The sequence below is a fragment of the Aythya ferina genome (assembly GCF_964211825.1).
Source record: "Aythya ferina genome assembly, chromosome: 14".
NCBI classification, from domain to species: Eukaryota; Metazoa; Chordata; class Aves; order Anseriformes; family Anatidae; genus Aythya; species Aythya ferina.
Genome location: NC_140312.1, coordinates 16,371,409 through 16,389,630, shown reverse-complemented (window position 1 = coordinate 16,389,630; position 18,222 = coordinate 16,371,409). Strand labels below are relative to the sequence as shown.

Genomic DNA, 18,222 nt, shown 5'->3' with positions numbered 1-18,222 from the left:
GAACAGCAATACACACTGATACGAATACGAATTAACTCAATGCCATACCTAGCTAGGATCTGTAAAGAACTCCATAAAAATTCACTATACATTTTGCTGAGGTTCTTTGGAAATCATCTGGCCTACAGTATATATTTTTAACACTTAACAGTGAGAGCAAAAACAGAAGTATACAGTTTTTTAAATAATTCTTTTATGGTCAAATAAAAGATTTCTCAGGCTCCTCAGCTAATCACAGACTTATTTATTATAGATCTATTTAAAGTATTCCATTGTTCTCCATAAATATTCATGTTTATTTTAATAAATGCTTTATAGATTTATTTTAATTCCACCTAAAACCCTTCAGCGGCTAGGAAACTTCATATTCAAGTCCAGGTGTACAGAAAAATGTGGAATGTATTTCTAAGATGCTGCAGCATGGTTATTAAGAGTATTATTAATGACAGCTATTTTTGTTGTTGTTTTTGATTGCCACAAGAGAACACAGAGCTTGCAGCTGGGATTCTTTGAAGCAACATTCTATTCTTTAGGGAGCTGTTATTTCAATAAAAACAATGAAATCAGTTAGCATAGGTAATAAAATAATTATAGTAATTTATTTTGGCTATTAAGTGTTGAATCCCCTTAGCTAATCATCCACTTAAAACTGTTACTCAAAGTGCCCTGGTTGCTTTTGCCTTAAACATCATGAATTCTGATGCACTGATAAATCCATTTTTAATAAATTCCTGCTGTGCTTTTCTACGAGTGTTAATTAGAACACTATTAATAATGTTGTTAATATTCTGTTACCTAAAAAAATAGTAAAGAATATTTCCCATTGTCCCATCAACAAGAACATTCATTCCTTGATTTCTTTGTACCTGATTGCAACCGTACTTGAAGATTGCTTGCAGTTACAAAAAATGTATTGTTCATGAGCAGGGAAACGCTGTATGTGGTCTCACTGGAAAATCCTTCTGGCATGTGTGTCAACAGAAGCACCCATCTTTCAATATATGGTCAAGACAATAACTACTGCTCTGAAACCAAAATAAATTCTCGTTAATTAATTCAAGCTTTGCTTTATCTTAGTTTATTATGACTTACAATAAACCTTTTAAATGACCAAAACCAAAACAGACAAAGCTTCTTAACTCAGAAAATAGTGTTAGTCATGCATAAGAGAACAAGTCTTGTTCTTTCTTTCTTCTATACAGCAGAAGTCCTGGAATCTGAAACAAGCCTGGTTCTAATTCCTGTTTTAGTTAATAAAGAATGACTGTATTTATTTGCAGAGATCAGAATTTGACTTTCATAATGTTATTGCTAAAGTACAAGTGAAGAAGTTAATCGTTATAGATTAACTGACACCATATGAACTCTTCAGAGTAAAACACCATTTTTAGTGTTTTTACATCATTTCTCCTGAATGTACTCAAATCACCATTTCCTAAGACACAAGACAGTAGAAAACTATTGAGTGAAAGCCTCAGACAGGTATCTCTGTATAACATAGATGAACACCCATATATATGGGTTATAGAATTGAGATACTATCAATATGTCTATAAATCTATGATCTAAAACCAATAGAAATCAGAAAGAAATGTTCCAAAGATTTCATAGACTTGTGGTCAAATTTCCTGGGCCAAGTTCAGCAAGAGCAGTAAACATGATGAAATGCACATCTGTGAATGGTTCGAGTGAGGTTCACCCTTGCGTAAAGCAGTCTCATTCCTTTTCTCTATACCAGAGCCTTGCAAGCATATGACAAAATGAAAAATCCCTCAGTGAAAAATTCTGTATAAGCAGCGACAATCCATACTGAAGTCAGTACTGCAGTGGCAATTTTAGCTACTTTACCACTGTATTTTATCTCTTAGTACACAAAAAGCAAGAGCTTCAGAAGTAGTAGATCTACTTAAGGAAGACGACTGAATTTTGAAGATCAAAAAGTGACTCTAGGATCAAGGCAGTCCAGAATGCGATTTCTTAGATGTTTGGGCTGCATAATGATGATCATATGGGTTTGGAAAAGTTGGCAGCTTAGTTATTTGGGATGGCAGTTGTGTTTGTTGGTATTCGGGCTTGTAGTGCTTGTAAGTGGTGAACATTTTCAGTGAGGTTTCACTAAATGGTTCTCCCAAGAAGTGCAGGGGCAACCTTTACTTAAGGATTCCACTGGAAATGAAGAAAGCATCTGTTTATTCTGAAAATTTGAAGGAAAACAAAACAAACGAACAAAAAACAACAGCCCTCCTCTTGTTAGCTATGCAGACTTTATAACACATTTAAATTGTAAAATAGCGCTCAAAAATTGAACAAAATCTGTGTTAGAATCGATGCATGACTGAATCCATTTTCTAGCTCTATGCTTTTACATATGACTGACTTAAAACTCAAGATATTGGGAAGAGTACTAGTAAGGGATATCCACATTTTTTTCTCTTTTGTGAGCCGTTTAGCTCTTTTTTGTGGGCATAGAAGTCAACATCTTTTGGGAGTTTCAGTTGGAGACTGAATAGGACTCATAACTGCATCACTTTACTCCTCTACAAATCACATCTTATTCACAATGAAGAGCCAAAAATTACCAGCTTTCATAAAAAAAATATTTAAATTAAACTACACTGTCTAAGTTACTTCTACAGTTACTATAGAATATATCAAGTGTTCTGATACTAATGATTTTTTTAAAGCCTTTAAAATGTATTTGTTCTGTTTCTGTGAGTCTTTAATGGATGAAATATGTTTTGTTTTGTTTTGTTTTGTTTTGTTTTGTTTTCCCCCTTTTCTGACTGTTAATACCAATTGCAGAGGTTCCTTCTTGTTTATCCTACTTCCAGATGTATTATTCTCTTACGTAGCTTGGTAGAAGCAGTATCAAAGTCTTCTTCAACCTAGAAGTGAGAGAGTGGTGAGATTACGTTTGTTGTTGCACATGCATGAATTCTGCAATGTGCTGCTTCAGACCACTTATAGCATAAAATCAAAATAAATATATTTTTATGCTCAGTCTGGTAACAGTTATAAAGAACCTGGAATATCAGTCTTCCAGTCACAAGTGCTGTAAATAGTCTCTTAATTGTTCGTTTATATTTTATTTGATTTAAATAAGAAAGACTTAAGGCTTCTTGGCAATGTAAAGAACTCTTCCAGCAATTACTCTGTTTAAAAAATTTAAGCTTAAGGTCTAATCTGATAAATATAGGTGTGATTAAATTTAGTAACATAATCGACTTTAGTGGGAGTAGTAAAAACCTAAATACAAATACAATTGTTCATTGCTCCATGCATTTAAAATATAATCTGGTTATTTTAATGGTTTACAGAATGTCATTTCATATCCTGTAATTTATTTTGTAATTTTCCTGAATAGAAAAATGCAGTTTTTAGTTTACTTTGCATTAACAATGCAACTAGTAAAAGTTAGTATTAATCATAAATTGCGCCATAGGTTTCTTTAGGCCTCTGCTCTAGAGATCATTTGGTTACAGAGAATTACAGCTCCCATATACATGAAGAAAAAAGCTTAAAAATATAATACAAAATATTTTATAGAGACAAAATAAATAAGATTCCAATAAGCACTGTCTTAGAGGTCGTATATTTTAAAGGCAGTGTCGTGTTGTGAAACAGCTTGCTAATAGTTTTTAAGTACTTTTGTTCATCAGTATTTAATTTGAGGTCTCCTTCCAGTGTTAGACCTTAATTATTTTGTTTTGATAAATTCTATAAATGGCAGTAGTACAGGAAATAGGAATTTGCAAGCCAACGAACATATAAATGTTATGGTCAATTTAGGGATACCACTGTATAAAATCTTCCATTTAGGAAAAAAAAGCCACTCTGTGCTTATGGACAAACAGTACAGTACCCAGAGACTTTTTCAGTCAACATGAAGCTTTTCCTCTGTTAAAATGCAGCAAAATTTGTTCACTTAGAAGCAAGAAAAAAATTCTGTAAGTGATGGATTTAACACACTGGATAACCTTTTCATTAGACAATTATGTGTTTCAGTCCATGAGATATGAAGTGTATATTTTTTGTAGTATGTTTTCAGATGTCAATGACCTTATTTCATGGAATATAAGTCACACTGTGAATTTAAAGATCTGAAGAAAATTGATAGATGAGACATTGAAGACTCTTATATCACCTGAAAATATATATATATTTTTTAATTTTTTCTCTTTCTTAATCTTCCTCCTGAAAACTCAACCCAAACATCAAAAAAATATCGAAAGACTTGGATAATAATTACTAGATCGCATTTTACTATAAAGAGCTTTTGTATCCTAGCAGTATTTAAAGTACTAATCCACTAGGTACAATACCTTGGGGTAAGACACGAGTGATGTAAGAGAGAGTTAATCCATTGAGCAATAGAGGTATTGATGATTCATGTAATCATCAATTTTGAAACACTTCTTTTACCTTCATAGTCAATAAAACCTGAGCAGTATAGAAACAATTCATATTAGACTATTTAAAACAATTAGCATAATTACATTTATAATTACATATGCATGCATTAGGTGATAATAGTAGGGGAGACATTTTCACAGAAATAACTTTCACTAGCACCTTAATCAAAATAAAAGAAATTAGACTTAAATATATTTGAATATGTTCTCTCCCTATGATTCCTGTATATGTGTACAAAATAGTCATCTTTCTCCTGTCTATTTCTCACCTGCCGTATAGATTCAGTCTTAGACACTGGGAATTTTAGCAACAAATCCCATTCTCAAAAGTATGTGATTAGGAATTTAAACACATATTTCTCAGGAGGAAAAAAAAGGACTAGATCACCATATGCAGTGATTATATGTAATCCAACAGGTTTAATCCAGAAAAAGATGCCATTTGTGAATACTTCAGTGATTGTACAGATACAATTTTATATGCTCTTTAGCATTTACAGACAGGCAGAGCTTAATTTTCTTATAGGGTGTAAGCTATTAAAACCACTTCAGTAGTCTGTCCTGAAACAGTAGAAATGGAAATAAAGAATACAACATAGTGCAAAATGGATCAGCAGCCCCAATCCATCTCTCAGAAATTTCAAGAGCACCTATCCTGCCGTTTAGCATTAATAACCACTCAACATAAATATCACCAAAACAGGAATTATTAATGCAGTGTGAATTTAAAGAGTTTTTTGTTTGTTTGTTTAAAATCAGTACAGTTATGCAGAATAAATACTTACCAAATATTATTTACTTAGTTGCTGTTCATACGCAGGAAACTGGGATTGTTAGAAGGACTCTGAAAAACAGATATGGATTTGTCTCAGATAGTGGTTGGCATGATTAAAATAGCATTTGCATTTATATACTAACAACTCAGTAGTTGTTAATTTTTGTCATTGTAATTTTTATTTTATGTATTTATGTTAATTTATGGTTAAAATACAAATAATATAGAGTGAGAAGAACATCTTCAGTGTACAGAAAGTCTGCATTTCTGGAGATATGTTTTTTTTTTTTTTTAGTGTGTTCTTATTTTACTTGGTTGATGCTGTATTTTTGCAAGTAGAATTGTGCAAATGAATTGATAAGAATTCATCTTAAGGCTATACTCAGCTCAGTGTTACATATGATTATGCAACAAGAACATAGCTAAAAAGGTAATTAAAAAGTGAAAACATTCTAAAAAAATCAACCATAAGTCTCAGACAGAATCAGCAAGCAAAAATTTGTCAGTGCTTTACTTTCAGACAGTGTCTTTTAGACCATGTTTTTCTAATGAAAGGCCATTACAGGTACGGATGATTATTTATGCTGCATAGCAGGTCATGGTGTGAACTTTACAGGGAACATGGATTGCTATAAAACTTTTGCAAGATGCACTTTATTGCTGTAAATGTGACAGAGAATTCATAAAGCAAAATTTCACTTTGAGTTAAACTGTGTAACAGTAGTTAAATGTCTCCCTACACTTGTAATCGCTATGAAGAATGATGTGAGCATTGGACAAGAGCAGGTAATAGTGAGAGAGGGTATCTCAAACATCAATGTGAAAACTGTGACCAAGAAAGATTAAGCAACTTGCTTAAGTTCAGAGTGGTATTCAGATTTCTTGTCCATCCTTCACTACACTATACTTGTTCATGCAACATTTCGTAAATCTTATATGCCCAGCTGAATACTTTTGCTTATTCAGTTGATCTAAAAAAAAAATCTGGATGCTTTTCAGTATTGATCGGTTTGAGTGTGGCTTAATGGCAGAATCATTAGTTTTTTAATCTTGAATCTGCCAGTCCTTACTATTCCTAACTGAAATTCAGTTTCTTCGATTAAGGACTGCCATTACTAATTGTTTTTAAATGTTGCTTGGATGGTTCTATTTCAAAGTTTAGTTCTTCAGCAGTATGTTATAGTCTGTGGTCTTAGTAATTCATTAAAACTTTATTTTCTGTGGCATGGTCAAAGCCAGAAAAAGGGAAGCTGCTAGAAATCCCAGAGCAAAAGCTAGAACTTAATTGATAACTTTCAGAAAATAGTAGCTTAGTGGCCTTCTGGAACTCATATGAGTTCCATCTTTATGTCCATTCATTCCTTTGCATTAGACTGATGCATGTCTGGGGGAAACCGTAACTGAATTTGCCTACCTATCTCACATCCATTCAGTGCAGTTCTGGAGGAAAGGTCAAATAAGGATAATATGTCAAAAGGGTATAATTAAGACTTAGAAAGATTAATACCTGTGGTATTTAGTGAAATTGCCTTTTAGTGGAATGCTCATCTATTACTTTGATATTTAACATTTCTGCTGTTAAAATGTTAGTGCTTGTAAAAGTACAAAGTTGGTGGCAGATGTTTGGTTTGTATACTCTTTTAAACCAGAAAAGAACCTCATAGGAGAAGCAGTCAAATTTTTTTTTAATTTTTTTTTCCTGGAGTGCTTATGGAGGTCTTTCAGTATTTCCACTATAATTTTTATTTCGTAAAGGTATTTAAGTTATGTCAGTCAATTGGACAAGTGGTGTCAGCTTGAGAGAGTGGGGGACAGCACACCTGAATTGGCATCTGAGAAATGTGTAAAAGATGAGTGAAATGAAAATGATACATCTGTAGGATGATGTGGAACAAATGTTACTTAATTCAACATGGAAGAAAGACTTTTTTCACATGATTCAGCACATACTTGATACATTACTGAATGCAGATGAATAGCCTCACTGGAGTCCAACTACTATACAAACACACAAAAGAAGATGACACGCTTCAAAAAAGTCAAATTGAGATGAGAAGACTAGTGTACACTGACACCGTGAAGTATATAAAGTAACTAAACAGGTTTGAATATTTGTGTAAGGTAATGAAATAATATTTTTTCTTATTCATGAACAATGCAGTTTTCCTTGATATTCATTCCCTTCAAGTCTAAAAAAAGTGCTCATCATACTGATGAAAACATGATTTCCCAGAATTCTTGTTCATTTTTAATCTTTCATTTCTGAAATAAATGGAAATTTTGCTTTATTGAGAAATAGGTCCTGTAAGACATTTACATGAATCATGCTTGTTCAAATGGAGCTGATAATTAAGTGAGTCATAGGTAGTCAACTTCTAGATTTACTCAGTAGAACTTCTGCAAGACTTTGCTCCAGCTATAATAAGCATCAAGATTTGGAGTACTGGCAGTACTAAATACACTGTATTACATAACTTGTACTATCATTAAGTAAAAAAAATAAATCTTACTAGTTTAACGATAGGATCTTAAACTACATTCAAAGAGAGGAGAGAACTGATGTCACCACTACAGTGACATGTGAGACTTTGCAAGATGATACCCCCAAACTTCTGCAATTCTGAAAATAAAGTATTTATTGTGTGTCTTATATCACTAGTTTGATGATTTAATTATGGGTGCATTTTATTTACAAGATTATGAATATGTTTACTTGATATAATCAACTGTGTATGTGTCTGTGTCTTTGCTGGGTGTAACTGTGCTTCAGACTGAGCACAGAGTAAGATTTAGAAGATTCGGAATACTTCTATTTTAAAAGAGCTTTCAATAGTTGTCTTCAAAAACCACAATAATTTCTTTGTGCTCAATTATCATGTAGAAAAATCTTTTTTTTTTTTTTTTTTCATCTGTTGGCTGAGTTTTGTTTTCTTTCATTGGGAAGTAGCATTCAGCTTTCTAAAACTGAAACAGCTTTTAAATTCTCTTCTGATTCTGCAAGGTTTGTAAAGGTATGATAATCACATCCATAATTGATAATGTAACTGTTTGATAATCCATGATAATACATTTAGTAAACAGGTAAGATGGACAAGTGCTAGATGAGATGCTGTAGGAATTCAGAAGAAAATATCTCTAGGAATTTACAAGCATCATTTTGTTTAACTGGAAGTTTCATTCTTTAACTCTGATGGTTGGATGTTATGTGATAATAGGAAATTCTTTTTCCGGCCTTTTAAAATAGATGTGAAACCAGGAAGTGAAACAATTATTCCAACATCTCGTAAGACTGACAAAGCTAATAACTTTGTATTCATGTAAAAGACAAGGTTATCACTTAGGCTATTGTAAGAAGAATGCACTGCCCATTTGTAAGCGCACTGTAAAGATGCAGGGTCAAGAAATGTGGATTTTTCTTTCATGCTTATGTACACAGTCCTAGTGAGTCTGCTAAAATGATTCGCATAAGATTTTGGGGGATCACACCTGAGGATTTTTGCTGCTGTGTAATTGCTGTGGAAGTTACATTCTAGACTATGTTTTGTTCTTGTGTATCTACAGATAGATCTTGCTGTGATCTGCAAGTCTCCTCTATGTGTTAGGAATTGGAATTTAGCCTAGGAACTTCACACAACATTACTGAGCATGACTACACTGAAAAACGTAGAAAATATTTAGGGTTGCCTTCAGACCTAAAGCTGCCACTATTACAAGAGTCTTGTTGAGCCCAGAATTTAATCAAGAGTTCTCATCTAAAACTTCCCATTAAACAACAATAGTATGTTTTGTAACAACCAGACATTGCTTTATTTAAAATTTATAGCAATTACCTGCTCATCTTGTGTGGCTTACTGGAAGAAAGTGACAGTAAGGGAATGAGTATCACAGCCTAAGAGAAGACTGAAATTAAAGAGAGGGTGAGCAGAGAAATGGGAAAGAATCTGTCTGGAGTAAGTGTGGGTGTGTTGTTGGGGTTTTTTGCAGCTGGGTTTAGTGGAGTGTTGTGACTGCAGAGACTTAAGTGGAGATCACAGCACGGGGAGAAGTGGGAAAATATTGGAGGGGGTTAGCTATAGCTGGAAGGGGACAAGGCAACAATGGGGGTACATTTGATGGGATGGGTGCTGAAGATACAGGAATGTTAAAGGATTTGCAGACTTTCTTGCTGCCATTTGTGCCGATGATGTTGGAACAGAAGGGAGATCTGAGGATGTGAATATAGCCTGGAAGGTATTCTGGACTCTGTTGCCCCCAGAGTGTAAAAAGGCCAGATATGCCATTTCTTTCTGCAGCTGGACAGAAAAACAGTGTTGGATTTCAACCCTTCCGGTTTAGACTTGGATAACTTCAAGCTCATCTAAAATTGCCAAATGCATATAGTAAGTAATGTGATTAAGCACCTTGCTGAATTTTACTTTCATTTATCAACAGCTGGTGGGAAAATATAAATGTACAGTGTCATAAATAATTTGCTTTTTAAAATGAAATAGACTGGGCAAAACAATTGAAACAAAAGGCTGCTAGGTTCTTTCATTTAGCCTTTAGTCAGGCAGACTTTCCACTGAAGTGAGCAGTTCAGTAAGGATTGAGAGAGAAATAAAAAATCTTCATTTAAGAGAATTTGATCTCTCTTAAAAGTAGCTAAAATCAGGAACTTGAACTGAGTTTTTAATTGCCAGAGATTTACAGAATGATAATAAGTTCTGTAAGTACACCTGCTAGGATAATGGATTTTTTTTTTACCCTTCCCTTTCAAGTAGCAGCAAGAAATAGAAATTCTATCCCATGCATCTTATCCACTTAGAATCACTTATGCTTTACCTGCTATCTTTGCACACACCCATGGTGTGTAAGCATGCAGCAATTGTTCTGTGAAGTACTTGAGTACTTGCTGGTTTCCTATTGCCTGTATTTACTTAATTAACTAGTTGTTTCTCATATTTATTTATTTATTTATTTATTTATTTATTGCGGCAACAAAGGCAAATGCATTGAAGACTTAAGAAGCATGCAGAGGATTTTTGTCATTCATGAAGGCACGATTTGCCTTTGTAAACTGCAGGTATCAAAGCAGCTTTTCTATTCTGTTTGGACACACCGCGTAGTAACAGGGGGATGAGAGGCAGCTGTGCTTCAGACCACATGAGGTAATTTGCAGACACATTTTAATTGCCTTTTAGAGAGCATGAAGGAGTTCCAAATAGTCTAATGAGTTCCAGCAAACACCTGTGAAATGCTTTTAGACCACCATGTAAAACAGAAATTAAGAAAGAAATAAAGCAAAAATCTAGCATGTATATTGTAATGGGGGTTAGAGAGAAAAAAAAGCTTATTTTCTTAAATACCATTTTCCCTACAAGAGAAATGAAGAAAGCAACTATATTTTCATATCAAAAAAAAAAAAAAAAAAAAAAAAAGTGAAAGACAAATTGAAGCAAAAGGTACTAGGATGGTCTTTGTGGAACAGTTAACATACAGTCTTTAGGAGCAGAGCCTTTTTCGAAGTCACAGTATCACTAGGTTCAATGTATAAATGTATTTTTAATGATTATGTTGTAGCTCAGCAAAGTAATTATGGTCAGTCTTGCCTTCAAGTGTAGAGGTGTTCTTGAATGCTTTTGCTACCATGGGGCTTAAAAATAACAACAGCAGAATTTCATTGCAAAGATCCTGCAAATGATTTAGCAGTCATTACATATATTTATGCCTATGCAGTGTTCTGTATGAATGCATTTTTTTTTGAATTGTGGTTTGCAAAACTTTGATGATATTAAATTGGTAGTTAATGCTTAATATTTAACAGTTTCATGGAAGTAGTACATGAAATCCACACTGAAGTTAATCCTTGAGGCAGAGCCTTGTGTAACATGAGTTTCTTACCACCTTTATGGTTAAACTCTGTCAAATACAATTTACTGTCGTTGGCATGAATGCCATGAGATTTTGAATGTGCCAAGACAAGAAGTTTTTCAAAGTAGATTGTTCAGAGAAAATGTTCAGATACTTAGAAAAAATGTTCCAAAATCAGTAGAATTATAAACTATACCAAAGACAGACATTGCAGAAGAAAGACATTGTGGACATTTTTGTATGTTGCGTTTGTTTGTTTGTTTTGTGTTATTTTAAATATATATTGAGAGGATTTGCAGAGAGAAATAGTTCTCAAAAATCTTTCTTTCTCCCTTAAAAATGACTTTCAGGAACTGCTTTTTCTCCTTCAAGAAATCCAGCAAGTTGATGGAAGTTACAGAAGTTGTGCATTATATATACAGTAGAAGAATATGAATTTGACAAGAAAAAGTATATGTTTGACATTTTACATTTTATCACTTGAACTTGCAAGACTGATTTCTGGCATGCAATAATGTTGTCTTAGGCCTCTTTGGAAGTGCTATAGTTCTCAAATGATGAGAACTCTGAATGCTTGGCTTTATGGAAAAGGGAAGGAAAGTTTGCTCTTTGAATGACATGAATGAAATGACAGTTCATCTCTAAAATAAGACATTGTGCTGTGAGGCTGCTGTATCATTACTTCTTTAGCAATGAAAAATTCCATTAAAAATCATCTCTATTGCATGCTTTGTCGTAGCATATATTCTTCCTCACTAGCAAGGACAAAGTTGTTTAGGATATGTGCATTGAAGGAAAGACTTTATATGTTCGTGGCATGCTGTTTCTTAGATATTAAAGTGACGGAGAGAATGTAGAATATCCATTCCTGTCTTCTGATTAATCTCTCAGAATTAAGATTGTTCTTTTTCCTGAGTTTTAGACCTTAGTAGGAGATAAATTAGTCCATTTTTCATTTCTGAGAGAATACAGGCACTTGAGGAAAAAAAAAAAAAACACATTTCACTATCATCTACACATTATACAATGTCTTGGATCTGTTTTCTTTTCTTTTCTTTTCTTTTCTTTTCTTTTCTTTTCTTTTCTTTTCTTTTCTTTTCTTTTCTTTTCTTTTCTTTTCTTTTCTTTTCTTTTCTTTTCTTTTCTTTTCTTTTTCTGGAGCTATTTAAGTTTTCTCCTGTTGTGCAGGGAGTAAAGGGGTACAGCAGCAAGGTAGGATGGAAATGACGTTATCACATTCAGCACATTACAGAATTGGCAGCACAGTTTTAAAAGCTGCCAAATAAAGTCTCACAGCAATCTGAAAGTCTCAGGATGGCATGGCAGCACGTGGTGACATGAGGGCTGAATTAAGGACATTAGATATTAACTACTGAGTAGTCACTCTTGTAAAAATTAGCTCTTAACAGCAACAAACTCTGCAATATGAGGAATAGTCCCTTACAAAGAGACAGAATCTGAAGGTGAGCCTCAACATGTCAGGTAACAATACTTCCAATAAAACTTAGAATTTAGCAAGATCATATATTTCTTTCATAAGTAGAATATTATATCATTTTCTGTGTATTAAAATGTCTCTAAATTTAAGGAATCCCTTTTATTATTGTGGAAACAAAAAAAGGTCTATATTGACTGTTGGAGGTAATTTGAAGTGTAGAAGTCCAGTGTGCATAAAAACACATTTAAGAACAAGAAGTCTTAAACTTACAATCAGGTCAAAAATATGCATGGAAAAAAAATGTTTTGAAGTAGCATTTTGAAAGCTCTTTGGAAGCATTTTGAAAGCTTTATTGAAAGCTCACTGTTTTATACTGAGTAAATATTTTGTGAAATTTTAAAAAGAACAGTTTATATGATTTACTTCAGTTTCATGATTAAATCTTATTTTGATTTTAGTATTTAAATATATTTTTCATTTGCAAATATAATCTTTCTATATTAAGTATCTTATTTATATTATAATACTTCCAAGTTATTTTTGCTGAGCATTTGAGTCCTTTAAGTTAATTTACACATGATCTTTTTTTAAAGGTGTTTTCAAAAATACTGTAAACAATTTAGTCATAAATCCACACCGAGAAGCATGTAAGTTGCAAATAATAAAGTTAAATAGTAATAAAGATGTGTCCTAAAACATTTCTAGTGCTTTAAGTTATGGTTTCATTGTGTGTGTTCCAGGTCCTTTAAAAATAATAAACGTAGCTAGAAACAATAAGAGCCAGGATTGATATTTTTATGTTAAATGTTGTTTTCATTCTATTTACATCCACCTCAGGTTCATTTTCCTTTCATTCTTATCTACTTATTTTTCCTGTCTTTTTTTCCTCTCTTCCTTCATCTCTGGGCTTTGAAAAGATTCTAGTGTATGAAGACTGTTCTCTCTGTTCTAGGCTAAGAATTGAGGACCTGCTGGGAAAGATTTCATCCATACATTTCTTCTGTTTACCCCCTCCATCTCTAGCATGTCTGAATATCTTTCACTTTCTTTCCTCTAGGTTTGTAAAGCATGAGGGCAGACTTTGCTCCAGCCAATATCTCTTTACATCTTCAAGCATTTTCATCCTCTTGCTCTTCCATACTTTTAAAAGGGCTAGGCACTGTGCAAACTTGAAATATTAATAAAATCATCATTTAAAATTTCATGATAACATTACTCTAATGTCAAAGACAAAAAAAAAAAAAAAAAAAAAAAAAAGGTTCCCACATAAGGAAACTGTTGCTGGATGAGATTAAATTTCAGTTTTAAACATCCTATCAGTCTGAGATAACCCACAGTAGACATTTTTAGCTTGGCTTTTAAAACTGATTAAAATTTATTCATCCTACAGACTTGTGTTAGAGTTGTGCCTAACTCTGAAAATTAGTCTTTCACTTGTCATCTCTCACAATCAAAACATGTTTTTGGTGAACTGGTCTGAAATTGCATGACCTCTGGCATAATTCCAGAAATGGTCTGTTTTTGTGTATATATATGATTGAAATATATATATATATATGTATACACACAACTAAATTATATCAATCCTTACAATTTACTTGTTAGGGATGAAATTGCTGATTCTAGTAAACTGAGACAAATCTGCATTCTTTGTTATGAACTTGCCTGCCCCATGTTTCCATTTGTTTATTGTGTTCTCCTACTATGGAGTAGATTAAAAAGAAGACTTAAAGAAATGTAGCAGGAAGGAGAAAAGGAAGGATTTGTCCTGCTTTTGTTAAGGCACATTCTCTCTTCACTTCCCTCTGCCTGGAAAGGATTATTATTTCCAGGGTTAAAGCCTGGCACCAAAGCTGATCCCATGTCCATAGTGAAAGAAGGAGAACTGGGTAAGTGACTGCCCGGGCTGTCAGTGAAAAGCTGACAGTTTGGCAAAGGTTTCCAGACAGAGAAAGGTAGAAGCTGGAGCCATCTGCTCCTCTTCACCACAAATGAAATAAACTGGTATAACTGATAGCAATGCTTTTATGGGCTTTGCCTGCTCATACTTTCTGTCTCCCTACTTGATATTTGGAGGAATAATTAAGTAATGCTTTGCCCCTGTGATCCACGTTACTGCAAGCTTGTCACAGACTCCTGGGAGGAAATCCTTACAGCTGCCAAACCCCAACTGAAACTTGTTGTCACAGACACCATAGGGAAGTTCCCGTGGATGCCAAAACCCCAGCCGAGGCACTGTCATTAACATGACTGGGAACCAGACAGGTGTATTCCTGCGCTGGGGAGTGCCTGCATTACATAACCCTCTGCTGAGCACCATGCATGAAGCCAAGTCTCAGACTTACACTAAAATGGAACCAGAGAGAGGTGTGCTTTAGAGAGAAGCTGCCATTATTCAGTCAGTCTAAATTAAGAAAAAGACAGAAATCCGAATTTGCAGCTGTTCATCATCATTAGTGAAGACCTTGACCATCCGACTTAACTTTTTTTTTTTTTTTTTAAGAAGTATTGTTTTTCCATGAAGAAAATTTCCATTTCTATCACAGATATATATCATGTTTATAAGAGTATTTTAGGATGCAAATCATCTCCCTTTACATTTTGGGGGGGGGGGGGGGGGGGGGGGAAACAACAATGAAAGAACAAAGTAATGTTGCTAAATGCTTTTAGGGAGGGCAGAGGAAATGTAGATAAATGGTTTGAGATGTTGCACAGTTTTATTACAAGGACCACTTTTTACCACTGCAGGAAATGCTAAAAGCTGTAGTACAGCTGAACTGCAAAGCAGGATGAATTTTATTTTAATCAATGTAGAAAACTTGAGCTTTCTGAGTTACATGGATAATGTTGTGAAAAGTTTGTAAAAGTAAGTCACTGCGGTGTTTGAACTGGAGTCAGACCTCTGCTGCTTGCCTTGCACCCTTAGGCTTTTGGAGTGTATCAAGAATTTGCAAAGAATCAAGCCAAACCAAATACAGTGTTACATTGTCCAGAATGTGAGCCTTGTATTCATATGGTCTCTATATAAAATAAGCTGTCCACATACAGTCCTCTACCCACCATTGATTACCTAATTACACAATCACTCCATCAGTAAATCAGCACAACATCTGTGACCCTACATGTCACTGCAGTAGCCCCCTCTGATTCCCCAGGAGCTTTGCCAAGGCGGTTCTGCTGACATAATATATTCATTATCCATTAGATCTGGCACACGCTCTGCAGTGCTCAATTACAATACAATCGAGCGGAGGGCCTGGTGTCAGCCGATGTAATGACTTTCTGATTATCTGTCTTTAAATGATGAATGAAATGAAAATGTACTATTCAAACCAAATGTAAGATTGCTAAAGATGCTAAATGAAAATTTTACGTATACGCCTTATGAAAAGAGGGATGAGGTTAGAGGGTAAGGGTTTTCCTCACATTCAAAAATAACAAGGTAGAAACCTTTTCTTAAGCCACTGTAAAACCATCTGGTGTGATCATGCTGCCTTCAAAGTTATGATCTTGTGCCCATGCATTTTCTGACCACCTCAGCTGTTTTTGGTCTCCCAGTAATTTACTGGAAGGATTTAAATTTTGATGATTTTTTAGTTAATTTCATCATTTCATCTCTTCCTTTTTTTGTTAGTTGCTTAAGTTAACTTCGTGGGTAATATCATTTCTTTAGACTAAAAGTGATCGCAATAGCTGTAGTAATGAAAGAGTAACTTACAATTTTGTTTATTTTTCAATTTTACATTTTGGGGGAAAAATGCACTACAGGATTTCATTTTAAAATACGTTGTTATATGGATCTCTCTACTGTATTGCTTATTTTTAAAGAGGTGTTTGGGAGCAACAGACTTGGCCTCCGTATTTTCTTTTCAGAGAAGCTCTTAATGCAAGTCAGTGTGGTGCAAATTATTTATTTATTTATTTATTCTTTGAAAAGTTGTTCGTGTTATGCAGTAGTAATCTCTAAAAGCTTAAATAATGAATGATGTAGGCCTCTGGCAGATGTAGTTTCTTACATGAATTCTTACAATCACAACTTTAAACAGCAAGTAACTAAGTCTCAAAGAGTAGGCTGTTGTCTCATGGACTAAACACAACATATATATAGGAAATAATATTTTAACTGCATTTTATCCTTCCAAGTAGACTAATACTGTATGAGAAATTTCGGTATATGCCAGGATTATAAATAGGTGGGAGATTCATAAGCATTCTGCTGTTCAAATAATTATGAAGCAGATGTTTGATGGTACAGTCATTTCTGTCTCTGTTTACATCTTCAGTTATTTTAGTTATAATTGAAAATCTCATAAATCTGCATGTTGGAGCACTCTTTGAATCTTACTTAAATTGTAGCTTTCCATTTTACACCTTTACGTTAAATGTTTCATGTTTTTGAGTAGTGTGCAGCTTCTCTGGGAAAAGTAGCTTTATCTTTTCAACCACATTGTGCCCAGATGCAGGGCTATTTTTTCTTTTTAATTTTATTTTTTACCAGAGCACCACTGTAGATTTTACTTAAGACTTTTACGCTGTGTCTGGATATGTTTATCAGCATCCTGACACCTACATTCTAGTTTACATTTTAGTAGTACATTCTACCTTCAATACAAAATTAATTTGACCTGACTCACTCTGCAGATGCAAACGAGTTTTGTTGCTTGCAAACCTTGTGTGTGTATTCTAAGGATATGTTATTATGAATAATAATAATAATATGGCTTCAGTTGCAATACTCAAATCTGCGCTGAATGAAAATGAGAGACGGCATTGACTTACCTCTGGAATTTGTAAAGATGGCCAGGTCAGTTATAAAACTTGATGTTGCACAGCAGCTGAAATACATTTGTTTTTTAAAATATTCTTCCATTATGGGAATTCGAGGGAAAGAGTCAAAATAAATATGGATATATTACTGGTGCTTCATTATTTATGGCAAATTTAACTTCACATGAAAATGAAGCTGAGCTGAAAGTGTCATCTCCAAATGAAAAACTGCCCGAAGATTTTGTTGCACTCAGATGTGTATTCAGGGTTGAGTCAGCCCTTTTTAGCAGCAGGAGCACTGAAAATATTTGTAGTGCTTTAAGGACTTTGGAATCTTGTTTTCCACAGGCCTGTGATCTCATTTTGAGTGGATATTTGACAATAATAAGTTTTTCAATGAAAACCAGAGAAATACGCCAATGTAACAAGAGACTGAGAGATGCAATGTCAACAGAGTGAGGGGCATTCTGCCCTTAGAAATATATATTTCATCTAAACCGAGGGGCAGAGTTTCTCCAGACTTTTATGGGTCGATGTTTAATATTTTCATCTGGCTATAGAAACCAAAATATATGAAAAATTGAAATGCCTGACAAGTAGTTCCAGTTTTCTTCTTTAATTTTCTTTATTCTTTCCTCACTGGCTATAATCCTCAGCAGCTCTGAAGATTTGTGGTATCAGGTAACAAAGCTGGCATAATGCAGCAGAGTGCAACCCCTAGGCTGCTCCTTAAAAAGAGGAGAGAGATGACCTCTGGAAGAATAATGCAGTTTAGTGCTGCTCCACTGGATTTATTCCTGTTTGTGCTTGTTAGCGTTAGAAGGCAGAAAGCCAGACAGTGAGAAAAAAAAAAAAAAAAGTGGGAGGAAAGTCAAATAAAGGTAAATGCTTAGAAAGAGAGTAGCAATTTTTTGACTTTCACATTAGATTAGAAAATTTGAAGGGTTACAAATTACTTGGCATAAATATACATGTTAAAA

General features: G+C 34.1%; 1 protein-coding gene and 1 long non-coding RNA gene across 2 annotated transcripts in view; one reads left to right on the top strand and one right to left on the bottom strand.

Annotated features, from left to right (window-relative positions):
* Positions 1–18,222, top strand: part of TENM2 (teneurin transmembrane protein 2) — a 1,369,797-nt gene that overhangs the window by 523,887 nt on the left and 827,688 nt on the right. The window lies entirely within an intron of this gene.
* Positions 1,210–17,415, bottom strand: LOC311444319. The gene is made up of 3 exons (XR_014697813.1): positions 17,255–17,415; positions 5,198–5,256; positions 1,210–2,885 (listed from the first exon to the last, which is right to left on the bottom strand). It is a non-coding gene; the product is annotated as an uncharacterized lncRNA (long non-coding RNA).